The sequence below is a fragment of the Oncorhynchus tshawytscha genome, linkage group LG05, assembly GCF_018296145.1.
Source record: "Oncorhynchus tshawytscha isolate Ot180627B linkage group LG05, Otsh_v2.0, whole genome shotgun sequence".
Classification (NCBI taxonomy): domain Eukaryota; kingdom Metazoa; phylum Chordata; class Actinopteri; order Salmoniformes; family Salmonidae; genus Oncorhynchus; species Oncorhynchus tshawytscha.
Window position 1 is genome coordinate 82,121,835 of NC_056433.1, and position 26,634 is coordinate 82,148,468.

The 26,634-nt window shown below is 46.1% G+C and overlaps 1 protein-coding gene across 15 annotated transcripts in view; it reads left to right on the forward strand.

The window, feature by feature from the left end:
- The window catches only part of LOC112251651 (disks large homolog 1-like), a 323,372-nt gene that overhangs the window by 101,628 nt on the left and 195,110 nt on the right, over positions 1 to 26,634 (forward strand). The window lies entirely within an intron of this gene.

Consider the following 26,634-nt stretch of genomic DNA (forward strand, 5'->3'; position numbering starts at 1 on the left):
TGTTTACTCTCTGTACCTACACACAAACACAGTGGTGATGTTCTCTCTGTGTGAAGCACAAACACCGAATCTGGTTTTGAATTTAGTCACGTTTTAAAAAATATATATATATTTTTAAAGTGGATTCCAGACACACTGACATGACAGCCACAGTGTGTGTGTGTGTGTGTGCATGTGTGTGGATTTCGCCTAGCTGTTTCTGAGCGTGCTCTACCAAGCCAAGCATACCGCGAGCGTTTCTAAACATCCCTGTTAAACCAAGCAGACACACAGTATGTATGACTCCCAATGTCCTCACCAAACGAGCTGTCGTTCATTGTAGCATGCTAGCTGTGTCGGTCATTGTAGAATGCTAGCTGTGTCGGTCATTGTAGAATGCTAGCTGTGTCGGTCATTGTAGCATCCTAGCTGTGTCGGTCATTGTAGCATCCTAGCTGTGTCGGTCATTGTAGCATCCTAGCTGTGTCCTATCTGGTCATTGTAGCATCCTATCTGTGTCGGTCATTGTAGCATCCTATCTGTGTCGGTCATTGTAGCATCCTATCTGTGTCGGTCATTGTAGCATCCTGTGTCGGTCTTGTAGCATCCTATCTGTGTCGGTCATTGTAGCATCCTATCTGTGTCGGTCATTGTAGCATCCTATCTGTGTCGGTCATTGTAGCATCCTATCTGTGTCGGTCATTGTAGCATCCTATCTGTGTCGGTCATTGTAGCATCCTATCTGTGGTCATTGTAGCATCCTATCTGTGTCGTCATTGTAGCATCCTATCTGTGTCGGTCATTGTAGCATCCTATCTGTGTCGGTCATTGTAGCATCCTATCTGTGTAGCATCCTATCTGTGTCGGTCATTGTAGCATCCTATCTGTGTCGGTCATTGTAGCATCCTATCTGTGTCGGTCATTGTAGCATCCTATCTGTGTCGGTCATTGTAGCATCCTATCTGTGTCGGTCATTGTAGCATCCTATCTGTGTCGGTCATTGTAGCATCCTATGCTCTACCAAGCCAAGCATACCGCGAGCGTTTCTAAACATCCCTGTTAAACCAAGCAGACACACAGTATGTATGACTCCCAATGTCCTCACCAAACGAGCTGTCGGTCATTGTAGCATGCTAGCTGTGTCGTTCATTGTAGCATGCTAGCTGTGTCATGTACTCTAGGGTGCTAGCTGTGTCGTGTACTCTGGGGTGCTAGCTGGGTCGTGTACTCTGGGGTGCTAGCTGGGTCGTGTACTCTGGGGTGCTAGCTGGGTCGTGTACTCTGGGGTGCTAGTTGGGTCGTGTACTCTGGGGTGCTAGCTGGGTCGTGTACTCTGGGGTGCTAGCTGGGTCGTGTACTCTGGGGTGCTAGCTGGGTCGTTTTTTCTGGGGTGCTAGCTGGGTCTTGTACTCTGGGGTGCTAGCTTGGTCGTAATAAGCATAATACTGATACACATCTAAAGCATGCTACCATGGCCTCAGTAGTTGCCCTCAAAAGCATCCAAAACAATTCCTCTCTATCTAATCTGCTGTGTATCTTTCCTATTGGACAGCTTCTCTTCTAATTCTGTGCATGTTTGTTTGTGTGTTTGTTTGTGTGTATATGTGTGTGTGTGTGTGTGTGTGTTGTCATCTGTTTTAGAACCCTCACAGGAAACCAAACAGCTACTTCAGCTGATTACGTAACAACTGTTCCTCTCTGCGCCTCTGGGCGATTCCCTTCCTCCCCTCCTCAACCCTCTCACTGTCTCATGTAATAACACTCTGGCCAACACACTCTGGCTAATTAAACTCTTATTATAAAATGTATAGTAAGAGTTTGGATGGATTTTTTTCACGTTTCCAGTGGGATTGAAAAAAATAATTAATTGTGATTTAAAAATATATATATATATTTTTTTTGTCACAAGATACTCAAGTAAAAAGATGATTATATACAGTACCAGTGAAAAGTTTGGACACCTACTAATTCAAGGGTTTTGACTATTTTCTACATTGTAGAATAATAGTAAAGACATCAACACTATGAAATCATGTAGTAACTAAATAAGTGTTTAACAAATCAAAATATATATTTCATTTTAGATTCTTAGATTCTTCTAAGTAGCCACTCTTTGCCTTGATGACAGCTTTGCATTCTCTCAACCAGCTTTATTGTTTTGATTTATTTTACCTTTATAGGTAAGTCAACTAGGCAAGTCATTTAAGAACAAATTCTTATTTTCAATGACGGCCTAGGGACAGTGGGTTAACTGCCTTGTTCAGGGGCAGAACGACTAGCTTCATGAGGTAGTCACTGAGTAATTGCCTCCTTATTTTCAAGCATGGTGGTGGCTGCATCATGGAATGAGTATGCTTGTCATCGGCAAAGACTAGGGAGTTTTTCAGGATAAAAAGAAAAGGGGCACAGGCAAAATCTGCTTTAGTCTGTTTTACACCAGACACTGGTAGAGGAATTCACTTTTCAGAAGGACAATAACATTTACACTGGAGTTGCTTACCAAGAAGACAGTGAATGTTTCTGAGTGGCCAAGTTATAGGTTTTACTTAAATCTGCATGAAAATTGCTTCTCTATCCATGATCCCCAAGACATTGACAGAGCTTGAAGAGCTTTGAAAATAATAATGGGCAAATATTGCACAATCCAAGATACTCTTAGATACTTACCCAAGAAGACTCACAGCTTCCACTTTGCCTTTTAGAGTATTTTGTGTAAATAGTTGACAAAAAAATGCCTGTTAAATCCATTTTAATCCCACTTTGAAACACAATACATTTCGAAAATATCCAAGCAGGGGTGAATATGACCAAAAAAAGGGTCATGGAAGCATTTTTCTTTTTTACATTAACATACTGTAAACCCTACATTAACATACCGTAAACCCTACAGGCAACATACCGTAAACCCTACAGGCAACATACCGTAAACCCTACAGGCAACATACAGTAAACCCTACAGGCAACATACCGTAAACCCTACAGGCAACATACCGTAAACCCTACAGGCAACATACAGTAAACCCTACAGGCAACATACCGTAAACCCTACAGGCAACATACAGTAAATCCTACAGGCAACATACAGTAAATCCTACAGGCAACATACCGTAAATCCTACAGGCAACATACCGTAAACCCTACAGGCAACATACCGTAAACCCTACAGGCAACATACAGTAAATCCTACAGGCAACATACCGTAAACCCTACAGGCAACATACCGTAAACCCTACAGGCAACATACCGTAAATCCTACAGGCAACATACCGTAAACCCTACAGGCAACATACCGTAAATCCTACAGGCAACATACCGTAAACCCTACAGGCAACATACAGTAAATCCTACAGGCAACATACCGTAAACCCTACAGGCAACATACAGTAAATCCTACAGGCAACATACCGTAAATCCTACAGGCAACATACAGTAAATCCTACAGGCAACATACCGTAAATCCTACAGGCAACATACCGTAAATCCTACAGGCAACATACCGTAAACCCTACAGGCAACATACCGTAAACCCTACAGGCAACATACCGTAAACCTACAGGCAACATACCGTAAACCCTACAGGCAACATACAGTAAATCCTACAGGCAACATACCGTAAACCCTACAGGCAACATACAGTAAATCCTACAGGCAACATACCGTAAACCCTACAGGCAACATACAGTAAATCCTACAGGCAACATACCGTAAACCCTACAGGCAACATACAGTAAATCCTACAGGCAACATACCGTAAACCCTACAGGCAACATACCGTAAATCCTACAGGCAACATACCGTAAACCCTACAGGCAACATACAGTAAATCCTACAGGCAACATACCGTAAACCCTACAGGCAACATACAGTAAACCCTACAGGCAACATACCGTAAATCCTACAGGCAACATACCGTAAACCCTACAGGCAACATACCGTAAACCCTACAGGCAACATACAGTAAATCCCTACAGGCAACATACCGTAAACCCTACAGGCAACATACCGTAAATCCTACATTAACATACCGTAAACCCTACAGGCAACATACCGTAAATCCTACAGGCAACATACAGTAAATCCTACAGGCAACATACCGTAAATCCTACAGGCAACATACCGTAAACCCTACAGGCAACATACCGTAAACCCTACAGGCAACATACCGTAAACCCTACAGGCAACATACCGTAAACCCTGGAGGCAACATACCGTAAATCCTACAGGCAACATACAGTAAATCAGCAACATACCGTAAACCCTACAGGCAACATACCGTAAACCCTACAGGCAACATACCGTAAATCCTACAGGCAACATACCGTAAATCCTACAGGCAACATACAGTAAATTACATTAACATACCGTAAACCCTACAGGCAACATTTAAATCCTACAGGCAACATACAGTAAATCCTACAGGCAACATACCGTAAATCCTACAGGCAACATACCGTAAACCCTACAGGCAACATACCGTAAACCCTACAGGCAACATACTGTAAACCCTACAGGCAACATACCGTAAACCCTACAGGCAACATACCGTAAACCCTACAGGCAACATACCGTAAGCCCTACAGGCAACATACCGTAAGCCCTACAGGCAACATACCGTAAACCCTGCAATGTGAAAAGTGTGTTAGAAGTGTTAGTAGGAAGGTAGGCCAATACAGCGGACTGGTGATTTTATAGGGTTAAAGGTCAGGCTGGGATGGAATATTGGGTTAAGGTCAGGCTGGGATGGCGTATTGCGTTAAGGTCAGGCTGGGATGGCGTATTGGGTTAAGGTCAGGCTGGGATGGCGTATTGGGTTAAGGTCAGGCTGGGATGGCGTATTGGGTTAAGGTCAGGCTGGGATGGCGTAACCTGGGTTAAGGTCAGGCTGGGATGGCGTATTGGGTTAAGGTCAGGCTGGGATGGCGTATTGGGTTAACAGGCTGGGATGGCGTATTGGGTTAAGGTCAGGCTGGGATGGCGTATCTGGGTTAAGGTCAGGCTGGGATGGCGTGGTCAGGCTGGGATGGCGTAACAGGCTGGGATGGCGTAAAGGTCAGGCTGGGATGGCGTATTGGGTTAAGGTCAGGCTGGGATGGCGTATTGGGTTAAGGTCAGGCTGGGATGGCGTATTGGGTTAAGGTCAGGCTGGGATGGCGTATTGGGTTAAATCAGGCTGGGATGGCGTTTGGGTTAATCAGGCTGGGATGGCGTATTGGGTTACCAGGCTGGGATGGCGTATTGGGTTAAGGTCAGGCTGGGATGGCGTATTGGGTTAAAGGTCAGGCTGGGATGGCGTGTTGGGTTAAAGGTCAGGCTGGGATGGCGTAACCTGGGTTAAAGGTCAGGCTGGGATGGGATGGCGTATTGGGTTAAGGTCAGGCTGGGATGGGATGGCGTATTGGGTTAAGGTCAGGCTGGGATGGGATGGCGTATTGGGTTAAGGTCAGGCTGGGATGGGATGGCGTATTGGGTTAAGGTCAGGCTGGGATGGGATGGCGTATTGGGTTAAGGTCAGGCTGGGATGGGATGGCGTATTGGGTTAAGGTCAGGCTGGGATGGCGTATTGGGTTAAGGTCAGGCTGGGATGGCGTATTGGGTTAAGGTCAGGCTGGGATGGCGTATTGGGTTAAGGTCAGGCTGGGATGGCGTATTGGGTATCCAGAATCTTCCACATACGCCGTCTCAGGTGCCACTGCAGAATCTCCCATTGGTTGTTCAATTGGGTTGTGATCTGGTGACTGAGAGAAACACACATTAAACCCTCTGTGTTCTTTTATATCTCCTCTTCTAGGCAAAATAATGGACAACTTCGTATTTTGATACAGATGTAGGATCTTAATTTGAGCCAGTTTGCAACAGCAGGAAAATAATCCTGCAGCAACAGGACATTTGAATTAGAATTAATGGACAATTTTGAAGGAGTTGACGATACATTTTTCATAAGGGAAAATAAAGTCTGAAATTTCAAAGTTACAAACTTCAGAAGCCTTTTTAAACTTCAAATATAGTATGGCTAGGTTGCACCAACATGGATGACCTCTTAACCTGGGTTAAATCAAGGTTGATCTGTTAATCTTGTTGCACCAACATGGATGACCTCTTAACCTGGGTTAAATCAAGGTTTATCTGTTAATCTTGTTGCTCCAACATGGATGACCTCTTAACCTGGGTTAAATCAAGGTTTATCTGTTAATCTTGTTGCTCCAACATGGATGACCTCTTAACCTGGGTTAAATCAAGGTTTATCTGTTAATCTTGTTGCACCAACATGGATGACCTCTTAACCTGGGTTAAATCAAGGTTTATCTGTTAATCTTGTTGCTCCAACATGGATGACCTCTTAACCTGGGTTAAATCAAGGTTTATCTGTTAATCTTGTTGCTCCAACATGGATGACCTCTTAACCTGGGTTAAATCAAGGTTTATCTGTTAATCTTGTTGCCCCAACATGGATGACCTCTTAACCTGGGTTAAATCAAGGTTTATCTGTTAATCTTGTTGCTCCAACATGGATGACCTCTTAACCTGGGTTAAATCAAGGTTTATCTGTTAATCTTGTTGCACCAACATGGATGACCTCTTAACCTGGGTTAAATCAAGGTTTATCTGTTAATCTTGTTGCTCCAACATGGATGACCTCTTAACCTGGGTTAAATCAAGGTTTATCTGTTAATCTTGTTGCTCCAACATGGATGACCTCTTAACCTGGGTTAAATCAAGGTTTATCTGTTAATCTTGTTGCACCAACATGGATGACCTCTTAACCTGGGTTAAATCAAGGTTTATCTGTTAATCTTGTTGCTCCAACATGGATGACCTCTTAACCTGGGTTAAATCAAGGTTTATCTGTTAATCTTGTTGCACCAACATGGATGACCTCTTAACCTGGGTTAAATCAAGGTTGATCTGTTAATCTTGTTGCACCAAATGTTAAACCTAGTTTTAATTTAATTCTTCATCTGATCTATATTTTAGTTTTTACTTTTAATTTAGATAAATTTGAAGCCTGTTGCAATTATTATATATTTTTTTATATAAACTTTGAGATTAATCTCCAAACTGCAACTTGATGTGGTTTAACTGACTAAATGACAGCAAATCTGCTGTGGAGACACCAGAACGACAGAGTTCCTCAGAGAACAAAATTAGAAACAGGTTGAATCCTGTTGAGTTTTATGATAATATTGAGATTTTTAAAGAGATACCGCTTCTCCAAGGACTCTGTAATGCAACTGGAAAGAAAGGTTGGACCAACCGTGAAGTATGGGAGTGATAGGAACGAGACTGTACCCCCAGTACTTCAGCTCCTGGTGGCCCTACAGTTCTATGTAACTGGATGTTTCCAAATGGTGGTTGGGGACCGTTTTGGACTCTACAAGTCAGCCGTCTGCAGGATTCTAGCCAGAGTGTCCAGTGCTTTTGTTGGTCTGAAGAATCAGTACATTCAATCCTACAGTGGAATCGCCAGCTGGATTTTACAGGAGAGATAGATTTCCAGGTGTACTAGGGGCGATAGACTGTACACACATTCTTATTCCCAACTCTGGTGGCGTTGAATGGAGAACTATTCCGTAATCAGAAAGCTTACTGGTCCATCAACGTGCAGGCTATCAGTGATGACAAAAATCAGCTCACCAACATCCTAGCTAGGATGGCCAGGATCCACCCATGACATCAGTATCTTTGACAATAGTCATATGTGTGCAATGCTGGAAAGAGGGGCATATCAAGGCCACCTTCTAGGTGACAATGGATATGCCTGTCATGGATACCTTATGACTCCGCTTTTAAACCCCCAGACACATGAAGAGAGAGAGAGGGAGAACACCACCTCTCATATCCTGACGAGAGATCTCAGAGAGAGAGAGAACACTACCTCTCATATCCTGACGAGAGATCTCAGAGAGAGAGAAAACACCACCTCTCATATCCTGACGAGAGATCTCAGAGAGAGAGAGAACACTACCTCTCATATCCTGACGAGAGATCTCAGAGAGAGAGAGAACACTACCTCTCATATCCTGACGAGAGATCTCAGACAGAGAGAGAAAAACACCACCTCTCATATCCTGACGAGAGATCTCAGAGAGAGAGAGAACACTACCTCTCATATCCTGACGAGAGATCTCAGAGAGAGAGAGAACACTACCTCTCATATCCTGACGAGAGATCTCAGAGAGAGAGAAAACACCACCTCTCATATCCTGACGAGAGATCTCAGAGAGAGAGAGAACACTACCTCTCATATCCTGACGAGAGATCTCAGAGAGAGAGAGAGAACACCACCACTCATATCCTGACAAGAGATCTCAGAGAGAGCTCAAGATTTCCGTGCCTACAGGAGGGGCTCTGCACGAAGATGGACACTACACTGACATCATTATTGCAGTGGTAGTTCTGTATAACCTTGGCAGGAGACAAGGAGAAGAGCTACCTGAGGCGGTCTTACCCGAGGCGGTCTTACCCGAGGAGGATGAAGATGTCCAGGTGCAACATGCTGCAAATGGGAATGCTGTGAGGAGAACCTTGATTGAGAACCATTTTGGTGTAAATAATGTAACACTGGTAACATGTAAAAAGTAATATATTTTGATCGACACAATTCCTAAGTAGGCATTCGGTATTAACATGCATTATTAAGACATTGTTATTCTCAGTACCATACCGGGTGGAACTGAAAACACCAGAACATTAAGAGTGGGGACAAGACTGGAGGACACCAAGTTGCTTGGGAAAGCATTGTTTTAATAAATAATTGTTTTAATAAATAAAAAGATGACCATTCTACACACAGTAGTGGGCATTTGTTTCCCTGAAGGAGTTTCTGTTTCTGAATTTGCAGTATCTCTCTTTGTAAATTCAAGACCTCAATCTGCAGTAGATTTTTCTCTCTCTTTCCAGCCTCCAAAAACATCAATATGAGCTTGGTTCATGTCAGTTCTGGGGCGTTTGCTTGGCCTCTCTCTGGTGTTTTTCTGCTGGTGCAAGATCCAGGCGATGCTGTTTCTCCACGGCAACAGGGTGTAAGCTCAACTAAAGGAAAGGAACAGCTATTTAATTGGGGTTTATGAAATGCCCAGCCTTGGTACGAATGATGATGTTACGCAACATGCTGAAACGGGACTGATAACGGAAACACTGTAGTGAAGTAGCATTAATGTTAGTTTTAACGTGTGTTAGTCATTGATGTTTACCAGTTATTTATGCTTACTGAATATTGGTGGGTCGCGTTGTCTGTCGTCATCATAGGGGTTAAGGAGAGGGTCAAACTACTGGGGAATCAGCTCGCATATTTTCTGGGAGGGAGGATCAATTCCCTTGGATGGAGCCCCCCCCTTCCGGTCTGAAATGGCCCCCGCTTCTCCTCTGCCGCGTCCTTTTTTGGCTTTCGCTTTGAAGTTTTTCCAGCACGCCTTCATCTGATTTGTGTCTCTCTTCTCTTTTTAATCCCTGTCGATCCATTAAATGGTTCTTATAAAATGGCCCAGGTGCCTGTCTGTCTATTTGACGGTTCTGTTGTCTTTTGTCCTCCAGTACATTGCTAAACTCCTGCATCAGCTGCTGACGAGGGATGAAATGTGAACTTTGTTGTGCCATGGTCAGGTGGCTAGCGAACAAATAATAAATGGTTAAGTAATGACAATAATAATTGATCTTATGCCAGCTAGCTTGGTTTATAAACTAGCTAGCCAGCTACAGTAGCTAACGTTAATTAACAAACAAGTTGTCTGTCTAGTACTGGCAAGTAACAGATTTTATTTCAAATGAGCCAACCCATGTGAAACTTTCACGAGGGAGTTGCAGCAGTGCTATATTATTATTTTATCAAGGAACAGCAACTTTGTTGCCTCATTTGTCAGGTAGGCTAGCTACTTTGTTTCAACTCACAAAACAACTCAATATTGGTGTAATGTGTCACTAATCATAGTTTAAAACCCAGTAATCACAGATTTACTGATCCAGATTCTAAATGAAGTGGTGCAACAACATCTCTGATTTTAATTCTAAACCTAGATTTACAAAAATTTAGATTAGCTCTAATCCTAGAATAATTTAAACCATGTTGGTGCAACCCACCCTACACGTTTTACATTTACTGCATTGCAGGACAGTTCTGCAACTGGGTGATCAAATTAAGATCCTACATCTGTAAATGATCCAATGCAATGTTAATTGCTTAATTAACTCAAGAACCAAACCTGTGTGACAGAACCTGCTTGCAATGTACTTTCTGTCCCTCAGTTACGCACGTGTTTCCTTTATTTTGGCAGTTACCTGTATATTGAGTACTCTGACTGCCCAGGCAATCTTTAACCCACATCAAACAGCTGTGGTTATATGCAGCTGAGCTGTCACATTTGGAGGGACTGACTGACTGACTGATTGGCTGACTGGGAGCACTGCTCTTTTGGCCTCTGGGCTTCTGTAATTAGCCTCACACAGATGCTGCTAATCCTCTCATCTTCTAATCCTCTTCTCTTCCTCTATCTATCTGCTAATCCTCATCTTCCTCTATCCATCTGCTAATCCTCTCATCTTCTAATCCTCTTCTCTTCCTCTATCCATCTTCTAATCCTCTCATCTTCTAATCCTCTTCTCTTCCTCTATCCATCTTCTAATCCTCTCATCTTCTAATCCTCTTCTCTTCCTCTATCCATCTGCTAATCCTCATCTTCCTCTATCCATCTTCTAATCCTCATCTTCCTCTATCCATCTGCTAATCCTCTCATCTTCTAATCCTCTTCTCTTCCTCTATCCATCTTCTAATCCTCTCATCTGCTAATCCTCATCTTCCTCTATCCATCTGCTAATCCTCATCTTCCTCTATCCATCTGCTAATCCTCATCTTCCTCTATCCATCTGCTAATCCTCATCTTCCTCTATCCATCTGCTAATCCTCATCTTCCTCTATCCATCTGCTAATCCTCATCTTCCTCTATCCATCTGCTAATCCTCTCATCTTTCTCTATCCATCTGCTAATCCTCTCATCTTTCTCTATCCATCTGCTAATCCTCTCATCTTTCTCTATCCATCTGCTAATCCTCTCATCTTTCTCTATCCATCTGCTAATCCTCATCTTTCTCTATCCATCTGCTAATCCTCTCATCTTTCTCTATCCATCTGCTAATCCTCATCTTTCTCTATCCATCTGCTAATCCTCTCATCTTTCTCTATCCATCTGCTAATCCTCTCATCTTTCTCTATCCATCTGCTAATCCTCTCATCTTTCTCTATCCATCTGCTAATCCTCATCTTCCTCTATCCATCTGCTTATGCTCTCATCTTTCTCTATCCATCTGCTAATCCTCATCTTCCTCTATCCATCTGCTAATCCTCTCATCTTTCTCTATCCATCTGCTAATCCTCATCTTCCTCTATCCATCTGCTTATGCTCTCATCTTTCTCTATCCATCTGCTAATCCTCATCTTTCTCTATCCATCTGCTAATCCTCTCATCTTTCTCTATCCATCTGCTTATGCTCTCATCTTTCTCTCCATCTGCTAATCCTCTCCCTTCATACCTCTTACATCTCACTCCTTTCTCTGGTTTTCTGTCATTCGCGTGTACTGTACTGTAGGTTGAGGCCTGGCGTTGTATACTGGCCATGGTTGTACACGTCATACACCCATGTTTGACGGGGAGGCTCAGGCTATTATGTAAATCAGTGTCATGCAGTAAAGTGTAGGACTAGAGCAGACATGATGTGTGAGGTTGTGAGTCATTGGGCCATGACTGGGATGGACGGTTTGGGCTGTGAACGGAGATTGAAGGAGAAAAGAGATTCTGTACCATCCTGGATATGGGATGCCCCCCTCAGCTCGCTCACTCACTCACTCACCCTGCCTAATTTCTTTCCATAGCCACACACACACAGTCACACTGCCTGGCATGAGCCGGTCACGGCCAATACAAACCCAGTCAGATTCACAAAAGACAGAATAGAAATGGTATGTCGGTTTGTAGCCCGCTCACAGCTTAGTTAGTCGGTGTCAATGTTTACTAAAACCCGAGAGCATCTGAGTGGGTGGTTGGTTAGCTGTTTGACAGGATGCCACATGGCTCGTCGTCCCACGCTGCCAAAGTACACTCCTGCTTGGGGACCTGTACGGTATGTAGGTATGTATGTAGCCATCTCTAGCATAATGGTGGTGGTGATGAGGGACTCCTTGTCAGGTAAAAATCATCAAGGCCCAGAAATTCAAAATTCTGTCAATCAAATCTCTCAGAGACGGCACGGTACATTCATAACATACATTAATATATATATATAGTATCTTTTGGTTAAAGACCTACAGTGCATTCGGAAAGTATTCAGACCCCTTGACTTTTTCCAGATTTTGTTATGTTACAGCCTTATTCTAAAATGGATTAAATAGGTTTTCCCCTCATCAATCTACACACAATACCCCATAATGACAAAGAAAAAACTGGTTTTCCGATTTATTTGCGAATGTATTAAAAATAAAAAACGGAAAACTTATTTACATAAGACCCTTTGCTATGAGACTCGACATTGAGCTCAGGTGCATCCTGTTTCCATTGATCAACTTTGATGTTCCTACAACTTGATTAGATTCCACATGTCGTAAATTCAATTGATTGGACATGATTTGGAAAGGCACAGGCCTGTCTATATAATGTCCCACAGTTGACAGTGCATGTCTGAGCAAAAAAATCAAGCCATGAGGTTGAAGGAATTGTCCATAGTGCTCGGAGACGGGATTGTGTCGAGGCACAGATCTGGGGAAGGGTGACAAAAAATGTCTGCAGGATTGAAGGTCCCCAAGAACACAGTGGCCTCCATTCTTAAGTGGAAGAAGTTTGGAACCACCAAGACTCTTCCTAGAGCTGGCAATCCGGGTAGAAGGGCCTTGGTCAGGGAGGTGACCAAGAAACCCGATGGTCTCTCTGACAGAGTTCCAGAGTTCCTCTGTGGAGATAGGAGAACCTTCCAGAAGTACAACCATCGCTGCAGCACTCCACCAATCAGGCCTTTGTGGTAGAGTGGCTAGATGGAAGCCACTCCTCAGTAAAAGGCACCTAAAGACTCTCAGACCATGAGGTACAAGATTCTCTGGTCTGATAAAACCAATATTGAACTCTTTGGCCTGAATGCCAAGTGTCACGTCTGGAGGAAACCTGGCACCATCCCTATGCTGTGCTGTGGGGATGTTTTTCAGCGGCAAGGACTGCGAGACAAGTCAGGATCGAGGGAAAGATGAACGGAGCAAAGTGCAGCATCGCTCCCCATCCAACCTGAAAGTTTGAGAGGATCTGCAGAGAAGAATGGGAGAAACGCCCCAAATACAGGTGTGCCAAGCTTGTAGCGTCATATCCAAGAAGACTCGATGCTGTAATCGCGGCCAAAGGTGCTTCAACAAAGTACTGAGTAAAGGGTCTGAATAATTCTCAAATTGTGATATTGTTTTATTTATGTTTTATTTGCAAACATTTCTAAAAACCCGTGTGTTTTATCATTAGGGGGTATTGTGATGTCATTATGGGGTATTGTGATGTCATTAGGGGGTATTGTGATGTCATTATGGGGTATTGTGTGTAGATTGATCAAGGGAAAAAAGTAACAAAAATGTGGAAAAGGTCAAGGGGTCTGAATACTTTCTGAATAGATTCATAACATACATTAATATATATCTCAGTTAGACATACATTCATAACATACATTAATATATATCTCAGTTAGACACATTCATAACATACATTAATATATATCTCAGTTAGACACATTCATAACATACATTAATATATATCTCAGTTAAAGACACATTCATAACATATATATTAATGTATCTCAGTTAGACATACATTCATAACATACATTAATATATATATATCTCAGTTAGACATACATTCATAACATACATTAATATATATATATCTCAGTTAGACATACTTTCATAACATACATTAATATATATTTCATTCCGTTTGATTTGTCTAAATGACTCGTCAGGTTTGTTTGAGTTCAGTCTTTTTTCTCTTATATATTTAAAGTGGAACTGACAGCGTTTTATCTCCTTTGCAGATATGAAACAGCCAATCATATCACTCAAAAATATAAAGTTCCCAGTTTATAAACCAACTTTCTAAGTGGTTTAAAAATAGGTTCTATGTGACTCAACGTCCCATGATGTACACTAAGGCAATGTTGGCAGAATAGATGTATGCAGTTCAACGATTAATATAATTCACCAATACATTTCTTGGTAGTCCCCAAAAAGTATTGAGATCAGGTTGTAAATCACAGCTGGCTTGGTAGATAGTTTGCTGCCTCCATTCGGTATGCATTGTTTTAGTATCAAGGACTCAATATTTTTGGACAAAAACAGGCGAATGTATCTAAGGCTGGGAATGTCAATACAATCAGACTAGCATGTGCAACGATCACCAGTCAGTCATAACGTGGCTAATAGGCTAGCATGTTTATACGGAAACAAAAATAGAAACGCAACATGTCAAGTTTTGATCGTATGTTTCATGTGCTGAAATAAAAGATCCCAGAAATGTTCTCAAATGTTGGGCACAAATGTGTTCACATCCCTGTTAGTGAGCATTCCTCCTTTTTACCAAGATAATCCATCCACCTGACAGGTGTGGCACATCAAGAAGATGATTAAACAGCAGGATCGTTAAACAAGTGCACCTTGTGCTGGGGGACAATAAAAGGTCACTCTCTAAAATGGGCAGTTTCTTCACACAACACAAGTTTTGAAGGAGTGTGCAATTGGCATGCTGACTGCAGGAATGTCCACCAAGGCTGTTGCCAGAATTTAATGTTCTATTTTTATTATTATTATTTTTTTTTACCATAAGTTTTTTAGAGAATTTGGCTGTACGTCCGACTAACATCACAACTGTAGCCCACGTGTAACCACACCAGCTTAGGATAACCACATCCTGCTTCTTCACCTGCGGGATCTGAGACCAGCCACCCGGACAGCTGATGAAACTGAGGAGTATTTCTGTTTGTGATTAAGCCCTTTGTGGGGAAAAACTCATTCTGATTGGCTGGTCCTGGCTCCCAAATGGGTGGTCCTATGCCCTCCCAGGCCCTATACCCTCCCAGGCCCTATGCCCTCCCAGGCCCTATGCCCTCCCAGGTCCTATGCCCTCCCAGGCCCTATGCCCTCCCAGGCCCACCCATGGCTGCTCCCCTGCCTAGTCATGTGAAATAATGCATTTATTTCAATTGCCTGATTTCCTTATATGAACTGTAACTCAGTAAAATGGTTTAAATTGTTGCATGTTGCGTTTCATATTTTTGTTCAGTGTATATTTGTCACAAGCTAAAAACACAGAGCCTAATGTTAGCTAGCTAGCTAGCTGCTAGGAGGATGTCATGTTATTGGAGGAGTGGGTGAGTGACTGACTTTTTCCCCTCATTGTTTTTTGGTGGCTATACACAGCTAGAGATGCAGGTGTGTATAGAGATTTGGTTATCTAGCAAGAACTTCCTCTACTGTTAGCCAGAGAGAATTTGCAAATGCACGAGATATGCTAGCAAACGGGATATCTAGCTAGCTACTCCGATTTCGGAGCATGAATTTACCCACTGAATATGATGGGTGTCAGTAAATGTAGGCCCCCCCAAAAAAAGTACTAGTTTACTCACGAACTCTCTCTAGATAACATGTAGACAGCCTAACCAGCTCTGCTAGGGCGAGTAAAATGATCAACAGCTCTCTCATTTGTGTCTGGAAGTAACCAGTTAGCTTGGGTGCTTGGTTGGGACAAACATGCATTGGCAGGCAAGCTGCAGAAGGACCAGTAGGCTACAACTCCCCATCGTTTGTCAGTGCAATTTTGACGTCCAACTACCTGGAAAAAGTTTGAGAGGGTTTATCTAATGTTCCTTCGTTAGTTTTAGAACATCTTGCTCCGGCTAGCATTAGTTGATGATCTTGTTGTTGATGTGCGTAACTGATGGAGAGCGAGCCTACCTTTTCATGGTTGTTTGATCATTAGGACTGTAACATTCCCAAATGTATGAGGACTCCTGGGATATTTGCATGAAATCCATTCAGGTGTCACACTATTACAACCGCTTGTAAACACACAGTCCAGTTCATAGTGAATGATGACAGGCCCTACTGCCTGTAAACACACAGTCCAGTTTAAAGTGAATGATGACAGGCCCTACTGCTTGTAAACACAGTCCAGTTCATAGTGAATGATGACAGGCCCTACTGCTTGTAAACACAGTCCAGTTCATAGTGAATGATGACAGGCCCTACTGCTTGTAAACACACAGTCCAGTTCATAGTGAATGATGACAGGCCCTACTGCCTGTAAACACACAGTCCAGTTTAAAGTGAATGATGACAGGCCCTACTGCCTGTAAACACACAGTCCAGTTTAAAGTGAATGATGACAGGCCCTACTGCCTGTAAACACACAGTCCAGTTCATAGTGAATGATGACAGGCCCTACTGCTTGTAAACACAGTCCAGTTCATAGTGAATGATGACAGGCCCTACTGCCTGTAAACACACAGTCCAGTTCATAGTGAATGATGACAGGCCCTACTGCTTGTAAACACACAGTCCAGTTCATAGTGAATGATGACAGGCCCTACTGCTTGTAAACACACAGTCCAGTTCATAGTGAATGATGACAGGCCCTACTGCTTGTAAACACACAGTCCAGTTCATAGTGAATGATGACAGGCCCTACTGCTTGTAAACACACAGTCCAGTTCAAAGTGAATGATGACAGGCCCTACTGCCTGTAAACACACAGTCCAGTTCAAAGTGAATGATGACAGGCCCTACTGCCTGTAAACACACAGTCCAGTTCAAAGTGAATGATGGCAGACCTGTTGTGGCAAATGGCTTGTTTGCATTACGGCCTACTGTAGCTCTGATTGGTCTATGGCTCACCAGTCTGTGTGGACTCCGGTCCTGGACGAGAGAGATGTTTTTATTAGGTTTTATTTACTGCAGTGTAAATAAAACCTTGTCCAAACTCACGGCTGCTCTCCCACTCTGTATTTCTGTAGAATTATCACAAATGCCTGACTAATTCCCAAACACTCTTAAGAATTTATGAACATGTGAAAATGACCATATCTAAGTGCTCGCTTGTCAGAAAATGTTTTAAATTCTTCCTGGTGTGTATATGAACAGATTTGAATAAGATTTCATGTTGCTTAAACGCTGTCAGTTCCACTTTTAAGTGAGCACAGTTTGCAACTCATTAATTTATCAGTTCATTCAGTCATGAGAAAGTAGGTATGGGCCTATGGCAGAGGCAGTGTGAGCTGAATCAATCACCGCCAGCACCCCTGGTGAGTAGAACCGTGAGAGCATCCCATCCGATCTCCTAGCCTAGTGGTTAGAGGCAGGTAGCCTAGTGGTTAGAGGCAGGTAGCCTAGTGGTTAGAGGCAGGTAGCCTAGTGGTTAGAGGCAGGTAGCCTAGTGGTTAGAGGCAGGTAGCCTAGTGGTTAGAGGCAGGTAGCCTGGTGGTTAGAGGCAGGTAGCCTGGTGGTTAGAGGCAGGTAGCCTGGTGGTTAGAGGCAGGTAGCCTGGTGGTTAGAGGCAGGTAGCCTGGTGGTTAGAGGCAGGTAGCCTGGTGGTTAGAGGCAGGTATTCTAGTGGTTAGAGGCAGGTAGCCTAGTGGTTAGAGGCAGGTAGCCTAGTGGTTAGAGGCAGGTAGCCTAGTGGTTAGAGGCAGGTAGCCTAGTGGTTAGAGGCAGGTAGCCTAGTGTTTAGAGGCAGGTAGCCTAGTGGTTAGAGGCAGGTAGCCTAGTGTTTAGAGGCAGGTAGCCTAGTGTTTAGAGGCAGGTAGCCTAGTGGTTAGAGGCAGGTAGCCTAGTGGTTAGAGGCAGGTAGCCTAGTGGTTAGAGGCAGGTAGCCTAGTGGTTAGAGGCAGGTAGCCTAGTGGTTAGAGGCAGGTAGCCTAGTGGTTAGAGGCAGGTAGCCTAGTGGTTAGAGGCAGGTAGCCTAGTGGGAGGCAGGTAGCCTAGTGGTTAGAGGCAGGTAGCCTGGTGGTTAGAGGCAGGTAGCCTGGTGGTTAGAGGCAGGTAGCCTGGTGGTTAGAGGCAGGTAGCCTGGTGGTTAGAGGCAGGTAGCCTAGTGGTTAGAGGCAGGTAGCCTGGTGGTTAGAGGCAGGTAGCCTGGTGGTTAGAGGCAGGTATTCTAGTGGTTAGAGGCAGGTAGCCTGGTGGTTAGAGGCAGGTAGCCTGGTGGTTAGAGGCAGGTAGCCTAGTGGTTAGAGGCAGGTAGCCTAGTGGTTAGAGGCAGGTAGCCTGGTGGTTAGAGGCAGGTAGCCTGGTGGTTAGAGGCAGGTATTCTAGTGGTTAGAGGCAGGTAGCCTAGTGGTTAGAGGCAGGTAGCCTAGTGGTTAGAGGCAGGTAGCCTAGTGGTTAGAGCAGGTAGCCTAGTGGTTAGAGGCAGGTAACCTAGTGGTTAGAGGCAGGTAGCCTAGTGGTTAGAGGCAGGTAGCCTAGTGGTTAGAGGCAGGTAACCTAGTGGTTAGAGGCAGGTAGCCTAGTGGTTAGAGGCAGGTAGCCTAGTGGTTAGAGGCAGGTAGCCTAGTGGTTAGAGGCAGGTAGCCTAGTGTTTAGAGGCAGGTAGCCTAGTGGTTAGAGGCAGGTAGCCTAGTGGTTAGAGGCAGGTAGCCTAGTGGTTAGAGGCAGGTAGCCTAGTGGTTAGAGCAGGTATTCTAGTGGTTAGAGGCAGGTAGCCTAGTGGTTAGAGGCAGGTAGCCTAGTGGTTAGAGCAGGTATTCTAGTGGTTAGAGGCAGGTAGCCTAGTGGTTAGAGCAGGTATTCTAGTGGTTAGAGGCAGGTAGCCTAGTGGTTAGAGGCAGGTAGCCTAGTGGTTAGAGGCAGGTAGCCTAGTGGTTAGAGGCAGGTAGCCTAGTGTTTAGAGGCAGGTAGCCTAGTGTTTAGAGGCAGGTAGCCTAGTGGTTAGAGGCAGGTAGCCTAGTGGTTAGAGGCAGGTAGCCTAGTGGTTAGAGGCAGGTAGCCTAGTGGTTAGAGGCAGGTAGCCTAGTGGTTAGAGGCAGGTAGCCTAGTGGTTAGAGGCAGGTAGCCTGGTGGTTAGAGGCAGGTAGCCTGGTGGTTAGAGGCAGGTATCCTAGTGGTTAGAGGCAGGTAGCCTAGTGGTTAGAGGCAGGTATCCTAGTGGTTAGAGGCAGGTAGCCTAGTGGTTAGAGGCAGGTATCCTGGTGGTTAGAGGCAGGTAGCCTGGTGGTTAGAGGCAGGTAGCCTAGTGGTTAGAGGCAGGTAGCCTAGTGGTTAGAGGCAGGTAGCCTAGTGGTTAGAGGCAGGTAGCCTAGTGGTTAGAGGCAGGTAGCCTAGTGGTTAGAGGCAGGTAGCCTGGTGGTTAGAGGCAGGTAGCCTAGTGGTTAGAGGCAGGTAGCCTGGTGGTTAGAGGCAGGTAGCCTGGTGGTTAGAGGCAGGTAGCCTAGTGGTTAGAGGCAGGTAGCCTAGTGGTTAGAGGCAGGTAGCCTGGTGGTTAGAGGCAGGTATTCTAGTGGTTAGAGGCAGGTATTCTAGTGGTTAGAGGCAGGTAGCCTGGTGGTTAGAGGCAGGTAGCCTGGTGGTTAGAGGCAGGTATTCTAGTGGTTAGAGGCAGGTAGCCTAGTGGTTAGAGGCAGGTAGCCTAGTGGTTAGAGGCAGGTAACCTAGTGGTTAGAGGCAGGTAGCCTAGTGGTTAGAGGCAGGTAGCCTAGTGGTTAGAGGCAGGTAGCCTAGTGGTTAGAGGCAGGTAGCCTAGTGTTTAGAGGCAGGTAACCTAGTGGTTAGAGGCAGGTAGCCTAGTGGTTAGAGGCAGGTAGCCTAGTGGTTAGAGGCAGGTAGCCTGGTGGTTAGAGGCAGGTAGCCTGGTGGTTAGAGGCAGGTATTCTAGTGGTTAGAGGCAGGTAGCCTAGTGGTTAGAGGCAGGTAGCCTAGTGGTTAGAGCAGGTAGCCTAGTGGTTAGAGGCAGGTAACCTAGTGGTTAGAGGCAGGTAGCCTAGTGGTTAGAGGCAGGTAGCCTAGTGGTTAGAGGCAGGTAACCTAGTGGTTAGAGGCAGGTAGCCTAGTGGTTAGAGACAGGTAGCCTAGTGGTTAGAGGCAGGTAGCCTAGTGGTTAGAGGCAGGTAACCTAGTGGTTAGAGGCAGGTAGCCTAGTGGTTAGAGACAGGTAGCCTAGTGGTTAGAGGCAGGTAGCCTAGTGGTTAGAGGCAGGTAGCCTAGTGGTTAGAGGCAGGTAGCCTAGTGGTTAGAGGCAGGTAGCCTAGTGTTTAGAGGCAGGTAGCCTAGTGGTTAGAGGCAGGTAGCCTAGTGTTTAGAGGCAGGTAGCCTAGTGTTTAGAGGCAGGTAGCCTAGTGTTTAGAGGCAGGTAGCCTAGTGTTTAGAGGCAGGTAGCCTAGTGGTTAGAGGCAGGTAGCCTGGTGTTTAGAGGCAGGTAGCCTGGTGTTTAGAGGCAGGTAGCCTGGTGGTTAGAGGCAGGTAGCCTGGTGTTTAGAGGCAGGTAGCCTGGTGTTTAGAGGCAGGTAGCCTGGTGGTTAGAGGCAGGTAGCCTAGTGGTTAGAGGCAGGTAGCCTAGTGGTTAGAGGCAGGTAGCCTAGTGGTTAGAGGCAGGTAGCCTAGTGGTTAGAGGCAGGTAGCCTAGTGGTTAGAGGCAGGTAGCCTAGTGGTTAGAGGCAGGTAGCCTAGTGGTTAGAGCAGGTATTCTAGTGGTTAGAGGCAGGTAGCCTAGTGGTTAGAGGCAGGTATTCTAGTGGTTAGAGGCAGGTATTCTAGTGGTTAGAGGCAGGTAGCCTAGTGGTTAGAGGCAGGTAGCCTAGTGGTTAGAGGCAGGTATCCTAGTGGTTAGAGGCAGGTATCCTAGTGGTTAGAGGCAGGTATCCTAGTGGTTAGAGGCAGGTAGCCTAGTGGTTAGAGGCAGGTAGCCTAGTGGTTAGAGGCAGGTAGCCTAGTGGTTAGAGGCAGGTAGCCTAGTGGTTAGAGGCAGGTAGCCTAGTGGTTAGAGGCAGGTAGCCTAGTGGTTAGAGCAGGTATTCTAGTGGTTAGAGGCAGGTATCCTAGTGGTTAGAGGCAGGTAGCCTAGTGGTTAGAGGCAGGTAGCCTAGTGGTTAGAGGCAGGTAGCCTAGTGGTTAGAGGCAGGTATTCTAGTGGTTAGAGGCAGGTATTCTAGTGGTTAGAGGCAGGTATTCTAGTGGTTAGAGGCAGGTAGCCTAGTGGTTAGAGGCAGGTAGCCTAGTGGTTAGAGGCAGGTAGCCTAGTGGTTAGAGGCAGGTAGCCTAGTGGTTAGAGGCAGGTAGCCTAGTGGTTAGAGGCAGGTAGCCTAGTGGTTAGAGCAGGTATTCTAGTGGTTAGAGGCAGGTAGCCTAGTGGTTAGAGGCAGGTAGCCTAGTGGTTAGAGCAGGTATTCTAGTGGTTAGAGGCAGGTAGCCTAGTGGTTAGAGGCAGGTAGCCTAGTGGTTAGAGGCAGGTAGCCTAGTGGTTAGAGGCAGGTAGCCTAGTGGTTAGAGGCAGGTATTCTAGTGGTTAGAGGCAGGTAGCCTAGTGGTTAGAGGCAGGTAGCCTAGTGGTTAGAGGCAGGTAGCCTAGTGGTTAGAGGCAGGTAGCCTAGTGGTTAGAGGCAGGTAGCCTAGTGGTTAGAGGCAGGTAGCCTAGTGGTTAGAGGCAGGTAGCCTAGTGGTAGGAGCGTTGGGCCAGTAACCGAAAGATTGCTGGATTGAATCCCCGAGCTGACGAGGTAAAAATCTGTCATTCTGTCCCTGAGCAAGGCAATTAACCCACTGTTCCTCGGGCGCCGAAGACATGGATGTCGATTTAAGGCAGCCCTCCGCACCTCTCTGATCCAGAGGGGTTGGGTTAAATGCGGAAGACACATTTCAGTTAAAGGCATTCAATTGTACAACTGACTAGGTATCCCCCCCTCTTTCCCCATCTCATCTCATCCTAGCCTTCTACACCTGCATTGCTGTTTGGGGTTTTAGGTTGGGTTTCTGTACAGCACTTTGAGATATCAGCTGATGTACGAAGGGCTATATAAATAAATTTGATTTGATTTGATTTAGCCTTCACCATGAGGTAACACTAGTCTGTGAGAGAGGGACACACACATGGACTCACTCACTCACTCACTCACCTACTCACTCACTCACCTACTCACTCACTCACTCACCTACTCACTCACCACTCACCTACTCACTCACTCACTCACTCACCTACTCACTCACTCACCTACTCACTCACTCACTCACCTACTCACTCACTCACTCACCTACTCACTCACTCACTCACCACTCACTCACTCACTCACTCACCACTCACTCACTCACCACTCACTCACCTACTCACTCACCTACTCACTCACCTACTCACTCACCTACTCACTCACCTACTCACTCACTCACCTACTCACTCACTCACTCACTCACCTACCTACTCGCTCACTCACTCACTCACTCACTCACACAGAGGTACAGTCTAAAACCTGCCATGGAATCTAACCAAAATAAAGAATATCTCAAAGCTACTAGGACCAGTCTGTCTGTTATGAAGATGAAGCATACCCTATGAGCAAGAGACTTTGACTGTACACAGCTCAGCTGCACACACACATTCCCATTAGATCTTCAAAGTCATTTAACATCCAGGACCTGCAGACCTACAGAACTACAGGCATATAGAACTACAGACAGACCTACAGGCATACAGAACTACAGACAGACCTACAGGCATACAGAACTACAGACAGACCTACAGGCATACAGAACTACAGACAGACCTACAGGCATACAGAACTACAGACGGACCTACAGGCATACAGAACTACAGACGGACCTACAGGCATACAGAACTACAGACAGGCCTACAGGTATACAGAACTACAGACAGGCATACAGAACTACAGACAGGCCTACTGAACTACAGACAGACCTACAGGTATACAGAACTACAGACAGACCTACAGGCATACAGAACTACAGGCAGACCTACAGGCATACAGAACTACAGACAGACCTACAGGCATACAGAACTACAGACAGGCCTACAGAACTACAGACAGACCTACAGGCATACAGAACTACAGACAGACCTACAGGCATACAGAACTACAGACAGACCTACAGGCATACAGAACTACAGACAGACCTACAGGTATACAGAACTACAGACAGGCATACAGAACTACAGACAGACCTACAGGCATACAGAACTACAGACAGACCTACAGGCATACAGAACTACAGACAGACCTACAGGTATACAGAACTACAGACAGACCTACAGGCATACAGAACTACAGACAGACCTACAGGCATACAGAACTACAGACAGACCTACAGGCATACAGAACTACAGACAGGCATACAGAACTACAGACAGACCTGGCTGTATTGTGTCTTTGTGGTGTGTGTGAACACATAGGGGCCTCTGCTCTAAACCAGATTAGTGTCTTATTTGTGTGACTTCCACGACCGGGAGAAGAGGAAACTGTATCGGGTCGACACAGGGAGCTAATCCTGAAACACTACTTCTACTTCCTCCATCTCTTTGCTCTAACGGCATGCTGCGGAAGGGTGTCTTTTATTATTTTTTTGAATTGCCAAAAGTGGTCTGATTGTGCGCAGATAATTTGTACAGTAACTGTCTCTGTGACTGTGGTCGGTCTAGCACAGTTGGTGTTGATCGCCCTTTGCTGACCCCTTGACCCTCAAGAAGCCAGAGCAGCCTTCTGAGGGGGTCCGGAGGTTAAAGGTCAGACAGAGTGGACAAACCGCAGTATCGCCGGTGATGAGAGATGGGGTGGCATATACTCCCTGAGGCTGGCAGCTGAGTTGGCACAGCAGCTGTAAACTGACTAGATCAGACTGTATGTGTGTCACGAGTTGCTGATTCTTCTATTGTTCCTGGAGCATTGCTCACATGTTTCTCCAAGGTGTTAAAAGATGGATGTAAAGCAGGGATGTTGAAAACTGTTAGTGTGTTGAGCAACCCAACACCAGTACCCTCCCCAGCCTGGTTTCACTGGAGAACTTTGCAAATTGGTGTCAGTGTGATGGCCCAGGGAGAGAAAGAGAGGGAGGGAGAGGGGGAGAGAGAGAGAAAGGGAGGGAGGGAGGGGGGAGAGAAAGGGAGAGAGGGAGGTAGGGAGAAAGGGGGAGAGAGGAAGGGAGGGAGAAAGGAAAGGGAGAGAAAGGGAGAGAGGGAGGTAGAGAGAAAGGGAGGAAGAGAAAGGGAGGTAGAGCGAGAAAGGGAGAGGGAGGGTGGGGTCTTGTTAGGACACACCTACAGTACCTGTATCATCAGGTTTATTTCGGGAGGTCCTCCTCTCCTCTCTATTCTGCCTCCCTCTCTCCACTCGTGTTTTTCTCAATTTCCACCTTTTCTCTCTTTTCTTCTTCTCTCCCTCTTTCTCCCCCTCTCTTTGCGCTCATATTCTCTCTTCTTCTCTCCTTGGGGACAGCCAGTGTCCTCATTCAGCTACGCCTGCAGACTCACATTAGACAGGAGTTAGAATACTTCCTTCTTTCTCTTTCAGCTAAATGCCTTAAGTGATGCGGCGGCTCTTCCAGTCCACTCCCACATTAAGCCAGGGTTCTTCAAACCAGTCCACTCCCACAGCAAGCCAGGGTTCTTCAAACCAGTCCACTCCCACAGCAAGCCAGGGTTCTTCAAACCAGTCCACTCCCACAGCAAGCCAGGGTTCTTCAAACCAGTCCACTCCCACAGCAAGCCAGGGTTCTTCAAACCAGTCCACTCCCCACAGCAAGCCAGGGTTCTTCAAACCAGTCCACTCCCACAGCAAGCCAGGGTTCTTCAAACCAGTCCACTCCCACAGCAAGCCAGGGTTCTTCAAACCAGTCCACTCCCACAGCAAGCCAGGGTTCTTCAAACCAGTCCACTCCCACAGCAAGCCAGGGTTCTTCAAACCAGTCCACTCCCACAGCAAGCCAGGGTTCTTCAAACCAGTCCACTCCCACAGCAAGCCAGGGTTCTTCAAACCAGTCCACTCCCACAGCAAGCCAGGGTTCTTCAAACCAGTCTAGTCCCACAGCAAGCCAGGGTTCTTCAAACCAGTCTAGTCCCAAAGCAAGCCAGGGCTCTTCAGACCAGTCCAGTCCACTACCACAGCAAGCCAGGGTTCTTCAAACCAGTCCAGTCCACTCCCACAGCAAGCCAGGGTTCTTCAAACCAGTCTAGTCCACTCCCACAGCAAGCCAGGGTTCTTCAAACCAGTCTAGTCCACTCCCACAGCAAGCCAGGGCTCTTCAAACCAGTCCACTCCCACAGCAAGCCAGGGTTCTTCAAACCAGTCCACTCCCACAGCAAGCCAGGGTTCTTCAAACCAGTCCAGTCCCAAAGCAAGCCAGGGCTCTTCAAACCAGTCCAGTCCACTCCCAAAGCAAGCCAGGGTTCTTCAAACCAGTCCAATCCACTCCCACAGCAAGCCAGGGTTCTTCAAACCAGTCCAATCCACTCCCACAGCAAGCCAGGGTTCTTCAAACCAGTCCAGTCCACTCACACAGCAAGCCAGGGCTCTTCAAACCAGTCCAGTCCACTCCCAAAGGAGGCCAGGGCTCTTCAAACCAGTCTAGTCCAGTACACTGCCAAAGTAGAGCACTTCAAACCGCTGCCTCAAGAATTGCAATATTGTTTGTTTCCCCCTGGTAGTTCATTGATTGGTTAATGTCACTGATTGCCCAGATAGTCCAATCATCTTGGTCTGAATTAGTACCACAACCTGTCTGCTAGTGGCCCAGATTAACAACGTCCTGACGTCCAGCCCTGTAGCAGTGCTCTGCTAGTGGCCCAGATTAACAACGTCCCACAGAAGCGGGTTCTTCCAGCCCTGTAGCAGTGCTCTGCTAGTGGCCCAGATTAACAACGTCCCACTGACATCCAGCCCTGTAGCAGTGCTCTGCTAACCAGGCTCAGATTAACAACGGGTCAAACCAGACGTCCCTGACGTCCTGCCCTGTAGCAGTGCTCTGCTAGTGGTTCAGATTAACAACGTCCACTGCAAGCGGGCTCCAAACCAGTGCCCTGTAGCAGTGCTCTGCTAGTGGCTCAGATTAACAACGGGTTCCAAACCAGACGTCCCAAAGACGGGTTCTTCAAACCAGCCCCACCAGCAGTGCTCTGCTAGTGGCTCAGATTAACAACGGGTTCCAAACCAGTGACGCCCAGACATCCAGCCCTGTAGCAGTGCTCTGCTAGTGGCTCCAGATTAACAACGCCCTGAATTGCGTTTGTTTCCCTGGTAGTTCGATTGGTTAATGTCACTGCCCTGTCCAGCAGTGCTCTGCTAGTGGCTCAGATTAACAACGTGACGTCCAGCCCTGCTAGTGGCGATTAACAACGCCCTGACGCCCAGCCCTGACGTCCAGCCCTGTAGCAGTGCTCTGCTAGTGGCCCAGATTAACAACGTCCTGACGTCCAGCCCTGTAGCAGTGCTCTGCTAGTGGCTCAGATTAACAACGTCCTGACGTCCTGACGTCCTGCCCTGTAGCAGTGCTCTGCTAGTGGCTCAGATTAACAACGTCCTGACGTCCTGCCCTGTAGCAGTGCTCTGCTAGTGGCTCAGATTAACAACGTCCTGACGTCCTGACGTCCAGCCCTGTAGCAGTGCTCTGCTAGTGGCTCAGATTAACAACGTCCTGACGTCCTGACATCCAGCCCTGTAGCAGTG